Here is a 19926-nt window from a genome sequence, read left to right as displayed (position 1 = left end):
TAAGGGGGTATGAGTTCTTGAGGTTTGATGAGGGATAGGGGGCCAATATAGGGGCCAAGTACCAGCACCCATCGCACTTCATGTGCGCACACCCCCTCGGCTCCTCGATCGTCGGAACCCCAATGCCATCGGTCAGGTTCTCCCCGCATCCCTCGATCTGATCCGATCTTAGACTGGGAATGAACTCCGTATTTCTAAGCCAACTGACGAAATGAGTGGGCGGGTGGGTGGGTAGGCACTATGCCGGCAGAGAGATGGGATACGAAGCCGTGGATCGATAGGGTGGCGGGTGCGTTTAGGCACCTCTTCATATTTCCGTGTGCCAATGCCATTTTTATGGCTTGTAAATTCATACAATGGTCCCTTGAGCCTTCACGTGAAGTTTCTTGGTAAGATGACTGATTTTCTATTTTTCATGATTTTTGAAACTTTTTACGGTTCGAGATGTTTTAAAATTTTTTTGGAAGGGGTTTTGGCCCTAAACTTGGTAGACGTGATTCTTGTATTTTTGTTGGCATGCACAAAAAAATTCAGCCAAAAACTCGAAGTGTTCAAGATTTTGTCACCATTTGAAAAAAGTGTCCCCATTTAAGACACTTTAGTAGCTACTGGCAGCAAACCTGTAAAATCTCAAATGTTCTTTAAAGGGGTGTGAGTTCTCGAGGTTTGATGAGGGATAGGGGGCCAATATAATGGCCAAGTACCAGCACCCATCGCACATCATGTGAACACACCCCCCCGACCCCCCCGATTACCGGAACCCCAATGCCGCCGGTCAGGTTCTCCGACGATGCTCCGACGATGGTGCCTCGACGAGGAAAAATACGGCACCAGCACATGCCCGAGCCCAGCATGTGCTACCGCAACCCCCGGTCCGATCTGATCTGATCTTAGACTGGGAATGAACTCCGTATGCTTAGACTGGGAATGAACTCTGTATGCCTAAGTCAACCCACGAAACGAGCGTGCGAGCGCTCAGCCGGCCAAAGGCGCGGGAAGCGCAAGTCGGGGATCGGCCGGGTCCCCCTCTGTGTGCTGTCGATCCTACTACCACAACCCTCAGTTCGGTCTGATCTTAGACTGGGAATGAACTTAGTATGCCTAAGCCAACCGACGAAACGAGCGGACGGACGGGCGGGCACTGCGTCCGCTAGAGAGACGGGATGCGCAAGCCGTGGATCAATAGGGTAGTAGGTGGGTTTAGGCACATCTTCATATTTCTGCGTGCCAATGCCATTTTTATGGCTTCTAAATTCATACAATGGTCCCTTAAGCCTTCATGTGAAGTTTCATGGCAAGATGACTCGTTTTCTATTTTTCACGATTTTTGAAACTTTTTACAGTTTGGGATTTTTAAAAAAATTTTCGGAAGGAGTTTTGGCCCCAAACTTGGTAGACATGATCCTTGTATTTTTGTTGGCATGCACAAAAAAATTCAGCTAAAAACTCAAAGTGTACAAGATTTTGTGATCATTTGAAAAAAGTGTCCCCATTTCAGACACTTTAATGGCTACTGGCAGCAAACCTGTAAAATCTCAAATGCTCTTTAAGGGGGTGTGAGTTCTCAAGCTTTGATGAGGGATAGGGGGCCAATATAAGGGCCAAGTACCAGCACCCATCACACATCATGTGCGCACACCCCACCCGACCCCCTGATCGTTGGAACCCCAATGCCGTCGGTCAGGTTCTCCGACGATGCTCCGGTGATGGTGCCCAGGCGATGAAAAATGCTGCACCAGCACAAGCCCGAGCCCAACAAGTGCTTTCATAACCCTCGATCCAGTCCCATCTTAGACTGGGAATCAACTCCGTATGCCTAGACTGGGAATGAACTCCGTATGCCTAAGTCAAGCCATAAAACGAGCGTGCGGGCGCTCAGTCAAGCCACGGATCGATCGAGTCCCCCTCTGTGTGCTGCTGATCCTACTACCAAAACCCTTGGTCTGATATGATCTTAGACTGGGAATGAACTCCGTATGCCTAAACCAACCGATGAAAGGAACGTGCGGGCGGGCGGGCAGGCATTACGCCGGCCAGAGAGACGGGATGCGCAAGCCGTGGATCGATCGGGTGGTAGGTGGGTTTAGGCACATCTTCATATTTCTGCATGCCAATGCCATTTTTATGGCTTGTAAATTCATACAATGGTCCCTTAAGCCTTCACGTGAAGTTTCATGGCAAGACGACTCGTTTTCTATTTTTCACGATTTTTGAAACTTTTTACTGTTTGGGATTTTTAAAAAAATTTTCGGAAGGAGTTTTGGGCCCAAACTTGGTAGATGTGATCCTTGTATTTTTGTTGGCATGCACAAAAAAATTCAGCTAAAAACTCGAAGTGTACAAGATTTTGTGACCATTAGAAAAAAGTGTCCCCATTTCAGACACTTTAATGGCTGCTGGCAGCAAACCTGTAAAATCTCAAATGCTCTTTAAGGGGTGTGAGTTCTCGAGGTTTGATGAGGGATAGGGGGCCAATATAAGGGCCAAGTACCAGCACCCATCGCACATCATGTGCGCACACCACCCCCGGCCCCCCCCATCATCGGAACCCTAATGCCGTCGGTCAGGTTCTCCAACGATGCTCCGTTGATGGTGCCCCGGTGAAGAAAAATGCGGCACCAGCACATGCTCGAGCCCAGCATGTGCTACCGCAACCCTCGGTCTGGTCCCAACTTAGACTGGGAATGAACTCTGTATGCTTAGACTGGGAATGAACTCCGTATGCTTAGACTGGGAATGAACTCCGTATGCCTAACTAAACCCATGGAACGAACATGCGGGTGCCCAGCCGGCCAGAAGGGCGGGATGCGCAAGTCGGGGATCGATCGGGTCCCCCTCTACATGCTACCGATCCTGCTGCCACAACCCTTGGTCCGGTCTGATCTTAGACTGGGAATGAACTCCGTATGCCTAAGCCAGCTGACGAAACGAGCGGGAGGGCGGGCGGGCACTACGTCGTCTAGAGAGACGGGATGCGCAAGCTGTGGATCGATAGGGTGGTGGGTGGGTTTAGGCACATCTTCATATTTCTACGTGCCAATGCCATTTTTGTGGCTTTTAAATTCATACAATGGTCCCTTAAGGCTTCACGTGAAGTTTCATGGCTAGGCGACTTGTTTTCTATTTTTCACGATTTTTGAAACTTTTTACGATTCAGGATTTTTTAAAATTTTTTCGGAAGGAGTTTTGGCCCCAATTGGTAGATGTGATCCTTGTATTTTTGTTGGCATGCATAAAAAAAATCAGCTAAAAACTCAAAGTGTACAAGATTTTGTGACCATTTGAAAAAAGTGTCCCCATTTCAGACACTTTAGTGGCTACTGGCAGCAAACCTGTAAAATCTCAAATGCTCTTTAAGGGGGTGTAGTTCTTGAGGTTTGATGAGGGATAGGGGGCCAATATAAGGGCCAAGTACCAGCACCCATCGCACATCATGTGCGCACACCCCCCAGCCCCCCCGACTGCCAGAACCCCAATGCCGCCGGTCAGGTTCTTTGGCGATGGTGCCCCGACAAAGAAAAATACGACACCAGCACATGCCCGAGCCCAGCATGTGCTGTTGCAACCCTTGGCATGGTCCGATCTTAGATTGGGTATGAACTCCTTACGCCTAAGTCAACCCACGAAACGAGCGTGCGGGCGCTCAGTGGGCCAGAGGGGCGGGATGTGCAAGCCGGGGATCGGCCGGGTCCCCCTCTGCATGCTGCTGATCCTGCTGCCACAACCATTGGTCCAGTCTGATCTTAGACTGGGAACGAAGTCTGTATGCCGAAGACAACCGACAAAACGAGCGGGTAGGCGGGCGGGCGAGCACTACGTCGGCCAGAGAGACGGGATGCACAAGCCATGGCTCGATAGTGTGGTAGGTGGGTTTAGGCACATCTTCATATTTCTAGATGCCAATGCCATTTTTATGGCTTGTAAATTCATACAATGGTCCCTTAAGCCTTCACGTGAGGTTTCATGGCAAGACGGCTCATTTTCTATTTTTCATGATTTTTGAAACTTTTTACGGTTCGGGAATTTTTAAAATTTTTTCAGAAGGATTTATGGCCCTGAACTTGGTAGATGCGATCCTTGTATTTTTTCTGGCATGCACAAAAAAATTCAGTTAAAAACTTGAAGTGTACAAGATTTTGTGACCATTTGAAAAAAGTGTCCCCATTTCGGACACTTTAATGGCTACTGGCAGCAAACCTGTAAAATCTCAAATGCTCTTTAAGGGGGTGTGAGTTCTAGAGGTTCGATGAGGGATACGGGTCCAATTAAAGGACCAAGTACCAACACCCATCGCACATCATGTGCGCACACCCCCCGGCACCCCCGATCGTCGGAACCCTAATGCCATCGGTCAAGTTCTCTGGCGATGCTCCGGCGATGGTGCCCCGATGAAGAAAAATACGGCACCAGCACATGCTCGAGCCCAGCATGTGCTGTCTTAACCCTCATTCCGATCTGATCTTAGACTGGGAATGAACTCCGTCTGCTTAGACTGTGAATGAACTCCGTATGCCTAAGTCAACCCATGAAACGTGCGTGCACGCACTTAGCCAGGCAGAGGGGCGGGATGCGCAAATCGGGGATCGAAAGGGTCCCCCTCCGCGTGTTGCCGATCCTGCTGCTACAACCCTCAGTCCAATCCGATCTTAGACTACGAATGAACTCCGTATGCCTAAGCCAACCGACGAAATGGGCGGGCGGGCAGGCACTACGCCAGCTCGAGAGACGGGATGCGCAAGCCGTGGATAGATAAGGTGGTAGGTGGGTTTAGGCACATCTTCATATTTCTACCTACCAATGCCATTTTTATGGCTTGTAAATTCATACAATGGTCCCTTAAGCCTTCACGTCAAGTTTCATGGCAAGATGACTCGTTTTCTATTTTTCATGATTTTTGAAACTTTTTGTGGTTCGAGATTTTTTAAAATTTTTTCGGAAGGAGTTTTGGCCCCAAAATTGGTAGATGTGATCCTTGTATTTTTTTTTTGCATGCACAAAAAAATTCAACTAAAAACTCGAAGTGTACAAGATTTTGGGACCATTTGAAAAAAGTGTCCCCATTTCAGACACTTTAATAGCTACTGGCAGCAAACCTGTAAAATCTCAAATGCTCTTTAAGGGTGTACGAGTTCTCGAGGGTTGATGAGGGATAGAGGGCCAATATAAGGGCCAAGTCCCAGCACCCATTGCACATCATGCGCGCACACCCCCCTCGACCCCCCCGATCTCCGAAACCCCAATTCCGCCGGTCAGGTTCTCCAGCGATGCTCCGACGATGGTGCACCAACGAAGAAAAATGCGGCACCAGCACATGCCCGAGCCCAGCATGTGCTACCGCAACCCTCGGTCCGATCCAATCTTAGATTGGGAATGAACTCCGTATGCTTAGACTGGGAATGAACTCCGTATGCCTAAGTTAACCCACGAAATGAGCGTACGGGAGTTCAGCAGGCCAGAGGGGCGGGATGCGCAAGCCGGGGATCGATCGGGTCCCCCTCTACGTGCTACTGATCATGCTGCCGCAACCCTCCTTCCAGTCTGATCTTAGACTGGGAATGAACTCTGTATGCCTAAGCCAACCGACGAAACGAGCGGGTGGGTGGGAGGGCACTACATCGACCAAAGAGACGGGATGCGCAAGCCGTGTATCGGTAGGGTGGTAGGTGGGTTTGGGTACATCTTCATATTTCTGCATGCCAATGCCATTTTTCTGGCTTGTAAATTCATACAATGCTCCCTTAAGCTTTCAACTGAAGTTTCATGGCAAGACGACTCGTTTTCCATTTTTCACGATATTGGAAACTTTTTACGGTTTGGGATTTTTTAAAATTTTTTTGCAAGGTGTTTTGGGCCCAAACTTGGTAGACGTGATCCTTTTATTTTTGTTGGTATGCAAAAAAAAATTCAGCTAAAAAATCGAAGTGTACAAGATTTTGTGACCATTTGAAAAAAGTGTCCCCATTTCAGACACTTTAATGGCTAGTGGTAGCAAACCTGTAAAATCTCAAATGCTCTTTAAGGGGGTGTGAGTTCTTGAGGTTTGATGAGGGATAGGGTGCCAATATAGGGGCCAAGTACCAGCACCCATTGCACATCATGTGCGTACACCCCCTGGCCCCCCCGATCGTCGGAACCCCAATGCCGCCGATCAGGTTCTCCGACAATGGTGCCCCGACGGAGAAAAATGTGGCACCAGCAAATGCCTGAGCCCAGCATGTGCTACCGTAACCCTCGGTCTGATCCGATCTTATACTGGGAATGAACTCCGTATGCTTAAGACAACCCACGAAACGAGCATGTGGGCACTCAGCCGGCCAGAGGAGGGGGATGCGTAAGGCGGGGATCGATCAGGTCCCCCTCTGCGTACTGCCGTAACCCTCAGTTTGGGCTAATCTTAGACTGGGAATGAACTCCGTATGCCTAAGCCAACCGACGAAACGAGCGGGCGGGTAGGCGGGCGGGCACTACGTCGGCCAGAGAGACGGGATGCGCAAGCCGTGTATCGATAGGGTGGTAGGTGGGTTTTGGCCCATCTTCATATTTCTATGTTCCAATTCCATTTTTTTGGCTTGTAAATTCATACAATGGTCCCTTAAACCTTCGCGTGAAGTTTCGTGGCAAGACGACTCGATTTCTATTTTTCACGATTTTTGAAACTTTTTATGGTTCGGGATTTTTTAAAATTTTTTCGGAAGGAGTTTTGGCCCCAAACCTGGAAGACATGATCCTTGTATTTATTTTGGCATGCACAAAAAAATTCAGCTAAAAACTCAAAGTGTACAAGATTTTGTGACCATTTGAAAAAAGTGTCCCTATTTGAGACACTTTGATTGCTACTGGTAGCAAACATGTAAAATCTCAAATGCTCTTTAAAGGGGTGTGAGTTCTCAATGTTTGATGAGGGATAGGGGGCCAATATAAGGGCCAAGTACCAGCACCCATCGCACATCATGTGCGCATACCCCCCCGACCCTCCCGATCGCCGGAACCCCAATGCCGCCGGTTAGGTTCTCTGGCGATGCTCCGACGATGGTGCCCCGACGAAGAAAAATGCGGCACCAGCACATGCCCAAGCCCGGCATGTGCTGCCGCAACCCTCGGTTCGGTGCGATCTTGCACTGGGAACGAACTCCGTATGCTTAGACTGGGAATGCACTCCTTATGCCTAAGTCAACCAACAGAACGAGCGTGCGGGCACTCAGCCAGCTAGGTCCCCCTCTACATGCTGCCGATCCTATTGCGGCAACCCTCGGTATGGTCCAATCTTAGACTGGGAATGAACTCCTTACGCCTAAGCCAACTGACGAAACGAGCGGGCGGATGGATGGGCTGGCACTACACCGGCGAGAGAAACGGGATGCGCAAGCCGTGGATCGATAGGGTGGTAGGTGGGTTTACGCACATCTTCATATTTCTATGTGCCAATGCCATTTTTATGGCTTGTAAATTCATACAATGGTCCCTTAAGCCTTCACGTGAAGTTTCATGGCAAGATGTCTCGTTTTCTATTTTTCATGATTTTTTAAACTTTTTACGATTCTAGGTTTTTTAAAATTTTTTCAGAAGGGGTTTTGGCCCCAGACTTGGTAGACGTGATCCTTGTATTTTTTTTGGCAAGCACAAAAACATTCAGCTAAAAACTCGATGTGTACAAGATTTTGTGACCATTTGAAAAAAGTGTTCCCATTTTGGACACATTAATGGCTACTGGCAGCAAACCTGTAAAATCTCAAATGCCTTTTAAGGGGGTGTGCGTTCTCGAGGTTTGATGGGGGATAGGGGGCCAATATAAGGGCCAAGTACCAGCACCCATCGCACATCATGTGCGCACACCCCCCGGCCCACATGATCGCCGGAACCTCAATGTCGCCGATCAGGTTCTCCGACGATGCTCCGACGATGGTGCCCCAGTGAAGAAAAATACGGTAGCAGCACATCCCCGAGCCCAGCATGTGCTGGCGCAACCCTTGGTTCGATCCAATCTTAAACTGGGAATGAACTCCGTATGCCTAAGTCAACCCACAAAATGAGCGTGCGGGCGCTCAATCGGCCAGAGGGGTGGGATGCGCAAGCCGGGGATCGACCGGTTCCCCCTCTGTGTGCTACCGATCCTGCTGCCGTAACCCTCCATCCGGTCCGATCTTAGACTAGGAATGGCCTCCGTATACCTAAGCCAACCAACGAAACGAGCGGACGGGCGGGCGCTACGTCGACCAGAGAGATGGGATGCGCAAGCCATGGATCGATAGGGTGGTAAGTGGGTTTAGGCACATCTTCATATTTCTGCATGCCAATGCCATTTTTATGGCTTGTAAATTCATACAATGGTCCCTTAAGCCTTCACGTGAAGTTTCATGGCAAGACAACTCGTTTTCTATTTTTCATGATTTTTAAAACTTTTTTTGGTTCGAGATTTTTTAAAATTTTTTCATAAGGAGTTTTGGGCCCAAACTTGATAGGCGTGATCCTCGTATTCTTGCAGGCACGCACCAAAAAATTCAGCTAAAAACTCGAAGTGTACAAGAATTTGTGACCATTTGAAAAAAGTGTCCCCATTTCAAACACTTTAATTGCTACTGGCAACAAACCTGTAAAATCTTAAATTCTCTTTAAAGGGGTGTGAGTTCTCGAGGTTTGATAAGGGATAGGGGGCCAATGTAAGGGTGAAGTACCAGCACCCATCGAACATCATGTGCGCACACTCCCTTCGACCCCCCCGATCGTCGAAACCCCAATACCGCCGGTAAGGTTCTCCGGTGATGCTCCGAAGATGGTGCCCCGATAAAGAAAAACGTAGCACCAGCACATACTCGAGCCCAGCATGTGCTGTTGCAACCCTCAGTCCGATCCGATCTTAGACTGAGAATGAACTCTATATGCTTAGACTGGGAATGAACCCCCGTATGCCTAAGTCAACCCCCGAAATGAGTGTGCGGGCGCTCAACCGGCCAGAGGGGCAAGATCGCAAGTTGGGGATCGACCGGGTCCGCCTCTACGTGCTGTCGATCCTGCTGCCACAACCATCGATCCGATCCGATCTTAGACTGGGAATGACCTCCGTATGCCTAAGCCAACTGACGAAACGAGCGGACGGGCGGGCGTTACGCCGGCCAGAGAGACGGGATGCGCAAACTGTGGATCGATAGGGTGGTAAGTGGGTTTTGGCACATCTTCATATTTCTGCGTGCCAATGCCATTTTTATGGCTTGTAAATTCATACAATGGTCCCTTTGAGCCTTCATGTGAAGTTTCATGGCAATACGACTCGTTTTCTATTTTTCACGATTTTCAAAAATTTTTGCGGTTCGGGATTTTTTAAAATTTTTTCGAAAGGAGTTTTGGCTGCAAACCTGGTAGACATGATCCTTGTATTTTTGTTGGCATGCACAAAAAAATTCAGCTAAAAACTCGAAGTGTACAAATTTTGTGACCATTTGAAAAAAGTGTCCCCATTTCAGACACTTTAATGGCTACTGGCAGCTAACCTGTAAAATCTCAAATGCTCTTTAAGGGGGTGTGAGTTATTAAGGTTTAATGAGGGATACGGGTCCAATTAAAGGGCCAAGTACCAGCTCCCATTGCACATCATGTGCGCACACCCCCCCGCCCCCACCAATCGTCGGAACCCCAATGCCGCCGGTCAGGTTCTCCGACGATGCTCCGGTGATGGTGCCCCGACGAAGAAAAATGCGGTGCCAGCACATTCTCGAGCCCAGCATGTGCTAGCGCAACCTTTGGTCTGGTCCAATCTTAGACTGGGAAAGAACTCCGTATGCTTAGACTGGGAATGAACTCCGTATGCCTAAGTCAACTCACAGAACGAGCGTACGGGCACTCAGTCGGCCAGAGGGGCGGGATGTGTAAGTCGAGGATCGACTGGGTCTGCCTCTACGTGCTGTCGATCTTGCTGCCGCAACCCTCGATCCGGTCCAATCTTAGATTGGGAATGAACTTCGTATGCCTAAGCCAACTGATGAAATGAATAGGCGGGCGGGCGGGCGGGCACTACGCCGAAGAGAGAGATGGGATACGCAAGCCATGGATCGATAGGGTGGTATATGGGTTTAGGCACATCTTCATATTTCTACGTGCCAATACCATTTTTATGGGTTGTAAATTCATACAATTGTCCCTTAAGCCTTCACGTGAAGTTTCATGGCAAGACGACTCGTTTTTTATTTTTCACGATTTTCAAAACTTTTTACGGTTCGGGATTTTTTAAAAATTTTTTGGAAGGAGTTCTGGCCCCAAACTTGGTAGACGTGATCCTTGTATTTTTGTTGGCATGCACAAAACAATTCAGCTAAAACCTCGAAGTGTACAAGATTTTCTGACCATTTGAAAAAAGTGTCCCCATTTCAGACACTTTAATGGCTACTGGCAGCAAACCTGTAAAATCTCAAATGCTCTTTTAGGGGGTATGAGTTCTCGAGGTTTGATGAGAGATAGGGGGCCAATATAAGGGCCAAGTACCAGCACCCATCGCACATCATGTGTGCACTCCCCCCTCGGCCCCCCCGATCGTCGGAACCCCAATGCCGTCGGTCAGGTTCTCTGGTGATGCTCCGACAATGGTGCCTCGATGAAGAAAAATGTGGCACCAGCACATGCCCGAGCCCAGCATGTGCTGTCGTAACCCTCGGTCCAATCTGATCTTAGATTGGGAATGAACTCCGTATGTCTAAGCCAACCGATGAAACGAGCGGGCGGGCGTGCTGGCGGGCACTACGTCGGCCAGAGAGACGGGATGCGTAAGCCATGGATCAATAGGGTGGTAGGTGAGTTTAGGCACATCTTCATATTTCTGCATGCCAATGCCATTTTTATGGCTTGTAAATTCATACAATGGTCCCTTAAGCCTTCACATGAAGTTTCATGGCAAGACGGCTCGTTTTCTATTTTTTATGATTTTTGAAACTTTGTGCGGTTTGGGTTTTTTTAAAATCTTTTCGGAAGGAGTTTTGGCCCCAAACTTGGTAGACGTTATCCTTGTATTTTTGTTGGCATGCACAAAAAAATTCAGCTAAAAACTCGAAGTGTACAAGATTTTGTGACCATTTCAAAAAAGTGTCCCCATTTAAGACACTTTAATGGCTACTGGCAGCAAACCTGTAAAATCTCAAATGCTCTTTAAGGGGGTGTGAGTTCTTGAGGTTTGATGAGGGATAGGGGGCCAATATAAAGGCCAAGTACCAGCACCCATTGCACATCATGTGTGCAGATCCCCCCCGGCCCCCTCGATCATCGAAACCCCAATGCCGCCGGTCAGGTTCTCCGACGATGGTGCCCCAACGAGGAAAAATGCAGCACCAGCACATGCCCGAGCCCAGCATGTGCTGCCGTAACCCTCGGTCTGGTCCGATCTTAGATTGGGAATGAACTCTGTATGCCTAAGCCAACCGACGAAACGAACGGGTGGCTGGGCGGGCGGCCACTACGTCGGCGCGATGCGCAAGGCGTGGATCGATAGGGTGGTAGGTGGATTTAGGCACATCTTCATATTTCTGCATGCCAATACCATTTTTATGACTTGTAAATTCATACAATGGTCCCTTAAGCCTTCACGTAAAGTTTCATGGCAAGACAACTTGTTTTCTATTTTTCACAACTTTCGAAACTTTTTGTGGTTCGGGATTTTTTCGCAAGGAGTTTTGGCCCCAAACTTGGTAGACGTGATCCTTGTATTTTTGTTGGCATGCTAAAAAAAAATTCAGCTAAAAACTCGAAGTGTACAAGATTTTGTGACCATTTGAAAAAAGTGTCCCCATTTAAGACACTTTAATGGCTATTGGCAGTAAACCTATAAAATCTCAAGTGCTCTTTAAGAGGGTGTGAGTTCTCGAGGTTTGATGAGGGTTAGAGGGCCAATATAAGGGCCAAGTACCAGCACCCATCGCACATCATGTGCGCACACCCCCCCTCGGCCCCCCCGATCGCCGGAACCCCAATGCCGCCGGCCAGGTTCTCTGGTGATGCTCCGACGATGGTGCCCCGACGAAGAAAAATGTGGCACCAGCACATGCCCGAGCCCAGCATGTACTGTCGTAACCCTCGGTCCAATCTGATCTTAGACTGGGAATGAACTCCGTATGCCTAAGCCAACCGATGAAACAAGCGGGCGGGCAGGCGGGCGAGCACTACGTCGGCCAGAGAGACGGGATGCGCAAGCCGTGGATCGATAGTGTGGTAGTTGGGTTTAGGCACATCTTCATATTTCTCCATGCCAATGCCATTTTTATGGCTTGTAAATTCATACAATGGTCCCTTAGGCCTTCACGTGAAGTTTCATGGCAAGACGGCTCGTTTTCTATTTTTTACGATTTTTGAAACTTTGTGCGGTTCGGGTTTTTTTAAAATTTTTTCGGAAGGAGTTTTGACCCCAAACCTGGTAGACGTTATCCTTGTATTTTTTTTGGCATGCACAAAAAAATTCAGCTAAAAACTCGAAGTGTACAAGATTTTGTGACCATTTGAAAAAAGTGTCCCCATTTAAGACACTTTAATGGCTACTGGCAGCAAACCTGTAAAATCTCAAATGCTCCTTAAGGGGGTGTGAGTTCTTGAGGTTTGATGAGGGATAGGGGGCCAATATAAAGGCCAAGTACCAGCACCCATTGCACATCATGTGTGCAGATCCCCTCCGGCCCCCCCGATCATCGAAACCCCAATGCCGTCGGTCAGGTTCTCCGACGATGGTGCCCCAACGAAGAAAAATGCACCACCAGCACATGCCTGAGCCCAGCATGTGCTGCCGTAACCCTCGGTCTGGTCCAATCTTAGATTAGGAATGAACTCCGTATGCCTAAGCCAACCGACGAAACGAGTGGGCGGGTGGGCGGGCGGCCACTACGTCGGCGGGATGCGCAAGCCGTGGATCGATAGGGTGGTTGGTGGGTTTAGGCACATCTTCATATTTCTGCATGCCAATGCCATTTTTATGGCTTGTAAATTCATACAATGGTCCCTTAACCCTTCACGTGAAGTTTCATGGCAAGACGACTTGTTTTCTATTTTTCACAACTTCTGAAACTTTTTGTGGTTCGGGATTTTTTCGCAAGGAATTTTGGCCCCAAACTTGGTAGATGTGATCCTTGTATTTTTGTTGGCATGCACCAAAAAATTCAGCTAAAAACTCGAAGTGTACAAGATTTTGTGACCATTTGAAAAAAGTGTCCCCATTTCAGACACTTTAATGGCTACTGGCAGCAAACCTGTAAAATCTCAAATGCTTTTTTAGGGGGTGTGAGTTCTCGAGGTTTGATGAGAGATAGGGGGTCAATATAAGGGCCAAGTACCAGCACCCATCGCACATCCTGTGCGCACACCCCCCTCGGCCCCTCCGATCGTCGGAACCCCAATGCCGCCGGTCAGGTTCTCTGGTGATGCTCCGACGATGGTGCCCCGACGAAGAAAAATACGGCACCAGCACATGCCCAAGCCCGGCATGTGCTATCGCAACCCTCGATCCGATCCGATCTTAGACTAGGAATGAACTTCGTATGCCTAAGCCAACCGATGAAACGAGCGGGCGGGCGGGCACTACGTCGGCCAGAGAGACGGAATGCGCAAGCCGTGGATCGATATGGTGGTAGGTGAGTTCTCGAGGTTTGATGAGGGATAGGGGGCCAATATAAAGGCCAAGTACCAGCACCCATTGCACATCATGTGCGCACATCCCCCCCGCCCCCCGATCATCGAAACCCCATTGTCGCCGGTTAGGTTCTCCGACGACGGTGCCCCAACGAAGAAAAATGCGGCACCAGCACATGCCCGAGCCCAGCATATGCTGCCGTAACCCTCGGTTTGATCCGATCTTAGATTGGGAATGAACTCGTATGCCTAAGCCAACCGACGAAACTAGTGGGCGGGCGGGCGGCCATTACGCCGGCGGGATGCGTAAGCCGTGGATCGATAGGGTGGTAGGTGGGTTTAGACACATCTTCATATTTCTGCATGCCAATGCCATTTTGAAAAAAGTGTCCCCATTTAAGACACTTTAATTGCTACTGACAGCAAACCTTTAAAATCTCAAATGCTCTTTAAGGGGGTGTGAGTTCTCGAGGTTTGATGAGGGATAGGGGGCCAATATAAGGGCCAAGTACCAGCACCCATCGCACATCATGTGCGCACACCCCCCTCTCGATCCCCCCGATCGTCGGAACCCCAATGCCGTCGGTCAGGTTCTCCGGCGATGGTGCCCCGGCAAAGAAAAATGCGGCACCAGCACATGCCTGAGCCCAACATGTGCTGCCGCAACCCTTGGTCTGGTCCGATCTTAGACTGGGAATGAACTCCGTATGCCTAAGCCAACCGACGAAATGAACGGGCGGGCGGGTGGGCGGGCACTACGTCGACCAGAGAGACGGGATGCGCAAGCCGTTGATCGATAGGATGATAGGCTGGTTTAGGCACGTCTTCATATTTCTGCATGCCAATGCCATTTTTATGGCTTGTAAATTCATACAATGGTCCCTTAAGCCTTCACGTGAAGTTTCATGGCGAGACGACTCTTTTCCAATTTTTTATGATTTTTGAAACTTTGTGCGGTTCGAGTTTTTTTAAAATTTTTTCGAAAGGAGTTTTGGCCCCAAACTTGGTAGACGTTATCCTTGTATTTTTTTGGCATGCACAAAAAAATTTAGCTAAAAACTCAAAGTGTACAAGATTTTGTGACCATTTGAAAAAAGTGTCCCCATTTCAGACACTTTAATCGCTACTGGCAGCAAACCTTTAAAATCTCACATGCTCTTTAAGGGGGTGTGAGTTCTTGAGGTTTGATGAGGGATAGGGGGCCAATATAAGGGTGAAGTACCAGCACACATCGCAAATCATGTGCGCACTTCCCCCCGGCCCCCCGATCGTCGAAACCCCAATTCTGCCGGTCAGGTTCTCCAACGATGCTCCGACGATGGTACCCCAGTGAAGAAAAATACGGCACCAGCACATGCCAGAGCCCAGCATGTGCTGCCGTAACCCTCGGTCTGATCCGATCCTAGACTGGGAATGAACTCCGTATGCTTCGACTGGGAATGAACTCCCTATGCCTAAGTCAACCCACGAAACGAGCGTGAGGGCGCTCAGCTGGCCAGAGGGGTAGGATGCGCAAGCCGGGGATCGGCCGGGTCCCCCTCTACCTGCTGCCGATCCTGCTATCGCAACCTTGAGTCTGGTCTGATCTTAGACTGAGAATGAACTCCGTATGCCTAAGCTAACCGACGAAACGAGCAGGTGGATGGGCGGGCGGGCACTGCGCCAGCCAGAGAGATGGGATGCGCAAGCTGTGGATCGATAGGGTGATAGGTGCGTTTAGGCACATCTTCATATTTCTGCATGCCAATGCCATTTTTATGGCTTGTAAATTCATACAAAGGCCCCTTAAGCCTTCACGTGAAGTTTCATGGCATGACGACTCGTTTTCTATTTTTCACGATTTTTGAAACTTTTTACGGTTCGGGATTTTTTAAAATTTTTTTGGAAGGATTTTTTGCCCCAAACTTGGTAGATGTGATCCTTTTATTTTTGTTGGCATGCACAAAAAAATTCAGCTAAAAACTCGAAGTGTACAAGATTTTGTGACCATTTGAAAAAAGTGTCCCCATTTCAGACACTTTAATGGCTACTGGCAGCAAACCTGTAAAATCTCAAATGCTCTTTAAGGGGGTGTGAGTTCTCGAGGTTTGATGAGGGATAGGGGGCCAATATAAAGGCCAAGTACCAGCACCCATCGCACATCATGTGCGCATAGCCCCCTCGGCCCCCCGATCATCGGAACACCAATGCCGCCAATCAGGTTCTCCGACGATGCTCCGGTGATGGTGCCCCGACGAAGAAAAATGCGGCACCAGCACATGCCCGAGCCCAACATGTGCTACTGCAACCCTCAATCCGATCCAATCTTAGACTGGGAATGAACTCTGTATGCTTAGACTGGGAATGAACTCCGTATGCCTAAGTCAACCCACGAAATGAGTGTGCGGGCGCTCAGCCAGCCAGAGGGGCGGGATGCGCAAGCTGGGGATCGACCGGGTCCTCCTCTACGTGCTGCCAACCCTACTACCGTAACCCTCAGTTCGGTCTGATCTTAGACTGGGAATAAACTCCGTATGCCTAAGCCAACTGACAAAACGAGCGGCGGACGGGTGGGCAGGCACTACGCTAGCCAGAGAGACGGGATGCGCAAGCCGTGGATCGATAGGGTGGTAGGTGGGTTTAGGCACATCTTCATATTTCTGTGTGCTAATGCCATTTTTATGGCTTGTAAATTCATACAATGGTCCCTTAAGCCTTCACGTGAAGTTTCATGGCAAGACAACTCGTTTTCTATTTTTGATGATTTTCGAAACTTTTTGCGGTTCGGGATTTTTTAAAATTTTTTCAGAAGGATTTTTGGCCCCAAACTTGGTAGACGAGATCCTTGTATTTTTGTTCGAATGTACAAAAAAAATCAGCTAAAAATTCGAAGTGTACAAGATTTTGTGACCATTTGAAAAAAGTATCCCCATTTCAGACACTTTAATGGCTACTGGCAGCAAACCTGTAAAATCTCACATGCTCTTTAAGGGGGTGTGAGTTCTTGAGGTTTGATGAGGGATAGGGGGCCAATATAAGGGCCAAGTACCAGCACTCATCGCACATCACATGCGCACACCCCCTGGCCCCCCCGATCATTGGAACCCCAATGCCACCGGTCAGGTTCTCTGGCGATGCTCCGACGATGGTGCCCTGACGAAGAAAAATACGGCACCAGCACATGCCCGAGCCCAGCATGTGCTACCGTAACCCTCGATCCGGTCCGATCTTAGACTAGGAATGAACTCCGTATGCTTAGACTGGGAATGAACTCCGTATGCCTAAGTCAACCCACGAAACGAGCGTGCGGGCGCTCAGCTAGCCAGAGGGGTGGGATGCGCAAGCCGGGGATCGACCGGGTCCCCCTCTGCATGTTGCCGATCCTGCTGCCGCAACCCTCGGTCCACTCTGATCTTAGACTGTGAATGAACTCCGTATGCCTAAGCCAACCGACGAAACGAGCGGGCGGGCACTACATCGGCCAGAGAGACGGGATGCGCAAGCCGTGGATCGATAGTGTGGTAGGTGGGTTTAGGTACATCTTCATATTTCAGTGTACCAATACCATTTTTATGGCTTGTAAATTCATACAATGGTCCCTTAAGCCTTCACGTGAAGTTTCATGGCATGACGACTCGTTTTCTATTTTTCATGAATTTTGAAACTTTTTGCGGTTCGAGATTTTTTAAAATTTTTTCAGAAGGATTTTTTGCCCCAAACTTGGCAGATGTGATCCTTTTATTTTTGTCGGCATGCACAAAAAATTCAGCTGAAAACTCGAAGTGTACAAGATTTTGTGACCATTTGAAAAAAGTGTCCCCATTTCAGACACTTTAATGGCTACTGGCAGCAAACCTGTAAAATCTCAAATGCTTTTTAAGGGGGTATGAGTTCTCGAGGTTTGATGAGGGATACGGGCCCAATATTGTAGCCAAGTACCAGCACCCATCGCCCATCATGTGCGCACACCCCCCCGGCCCCTCGATCGTCAGAACCCCAATGCCGTTGGTCAGGTTCTTCGACGATGCTTCAGCAATGGTGCCCCGACGAAGAAAAATGCGACACCAGCACATGCCCGAGCCCAACATGTGCTGCCACAACCTTCAGTCTGGTCTGATCTTAGACTGGGAATGAACTCCGTATGCTTAGACTGGGAATGAACTCCGTATGCCTAGTCAACCCACGAAACGAGCGTGTGGGCACTCAGTCGGCCAGAGGGGCAGAATGTGCAAGCCGGGGATCGATCGGGTCCCCCTCTGTGTGCTGCCAATCCTGTTTCCACAACCCTCGGTCTGGTCTGATATTAGACTGGGAATGAACTCTGTATGCCTAAGCCAAACGACGAAACGAGCGGGCGGGTGGGCGGGCAGGCACTACGTCAGCCAGAGAGACGAGATGCGCAAGCCGTGGATAGATCGGGTGGTAGGTGGGTTTAGGCACGTCTTCATATTTTTGCATGCCAATGCCATTTTTATGGATTGTAAATTCATACAATGGTCCCTTAAGCCTTCACGCGAAGTTTCATGGCAAGACGACTCATTTTCTATTTTTCACGATTTTTGAAACTTTTTGCGATTCGGCATTTTTTAAAATTTTTGCAGAAGGAGTTTTGGCTGCAAACTTGCTAGACATGATCCTTATATTTTTGTTGGCATGCACAAAAAAATTCAGCTAAAAACTCGAAGTGTACAAGATTTTGTGATCATTTGAAAAAAATGTCCCCATTTCAGACACTTTAATGGCTACTGGCAGCAAACCTGTAAAATCTCAAATGCTCTTTAAGGGGGTGTGAGTTCTCGAGGTTTGATGAGGGATAGGGGCCCAATACATGGGCCAAGTACCAGCACCCATCGCACATCATGTGCGCACACCCCCCGGCCCCTCCGATCGTCGGAACCCCAGAGCCGTCAGTCAGGTTCTCTGACGATGCTTCGACAATGGTGCCCCGACGAAGAAAAATGTGGCACCAGCACATGCCCGAGCCCAGCATGTGCTGTCGCAACATTCAGTCCAGTCCGATCTTAGACTGGGAGTGAACTCCATATGGTTAGACTTGGAATGAACTCCGTATGCTTAGACTGGGAATGAACTCCGTATGCCTAAGTCAACCCACGAAACGAGCGTGTGGCCGCTCAGTCGACCAGAGGGGTAGAATGTGCAAGCCGGGGATCGATCGGGTCCCCCTCTGCGTGCTGCCGATCCTGCTACGACAACCCTCGGTCTGGTCCGATCTTAGACTGGGAATAAACTTCGTATGCCTAAGCCAACCGACGAAACAAGCGGGCGGGAGGGCAGGCAGGCACTACGCCGACCAGATAGACGGGATGCGTAAGCGGTGGATCGAATGGGTGGTAGGTTGGTTTAGGCACATCTTCATATTTCTACGTGCCAATGCCATTTTTATGGATTGTAAATTCATACAATGGTCCTTTAAGCCTTCACGCGAAGTTTCATGGCAAGACGACTCGTTTTCTATTTTTCACGATTTTCAAAACTTTTTGCGATTCGACATTTTTTAAACTTTTTAGAAGGAGTTTTGGCTACAAACTTGGTAGGCGTATCCTTGTATTTTTGTTGGCATGCACAAAAAAATTCAGCTAAAAACTCGAAGTGTACAAGATTTTGTGACCATTTGAAAAAAGTGTCCCCATTTCAGACACTTTAATGGCTACTGGCAGCAAACCTGTAAAATATCAAATGCTCTTTAAGGGGGTGTGAGTTCTCGAGGTTTGATGAGGGATAGGGGCCCAATATGTGGGCCAAGTACCAGCACCCATCGCACATCATGTGCGCACACCCCCCGGCCCCTCCGATCGTCGGAACCCCAAAGCCGTCAGTCAGGTTCTCCGACGATGCTTCGACAATGGTGCCCCGACAAAAAAAATGTGGCACCAGCACATGCTCGAGCCCAGCATGTGCTGCCGCAACCTTCGGTCCAGTCCGATCTTAGACTGGGAATGAACTCCATATGCTTAGACTTGGAATGAACTCCATATGCTTAGACCGGGAATGAACTTCGTATGCCTAAGTCAACCCACGAAACGAGCGTGTGGCCGCTCAGTCGGCCAGAGGGGCAGAATGCGCAAGTCGATGATCGACCGGGTCCCCCTCTACGTGCTGCCACTCCTGCTGCGGCAACCCTCGGTTTGGTCCGATCTTAGACTGGGAATAAACTTCGTATGCCTAAGCCAACCGACGAAACGAGCGGGCGAACGGGCGGGAAGGCACTAGGCCGACCAGAGAGACAGGATGCGTAAGCTGTGGATCGATAGGGTGGTAGGTTGGTTTAGGCACATCTTCATATTTCTACGTGGCAATGCCATTTTTATGGATTGTAAATTCATACAATGGTCCTTT

This window comes from Durio zibethinus, chromosome 16 (assembly GCF_047325235.1).
Source record: "Durio zibethinus cultivar Kanyao isolate XHJ-2024 chromosome 16, ASM4732523v1, whole genome shotgun sequence".
Classification (NCBI taxonomy): domain Eukaryota; kingdom Viridiplantae; phylum Streptophyta; class Magnoliopsida; order Malvales; family Malvaceae; genus Durio; species Durio zibethinus.
Note: the sequence above shows the minus strand (reverse complement) of the source record.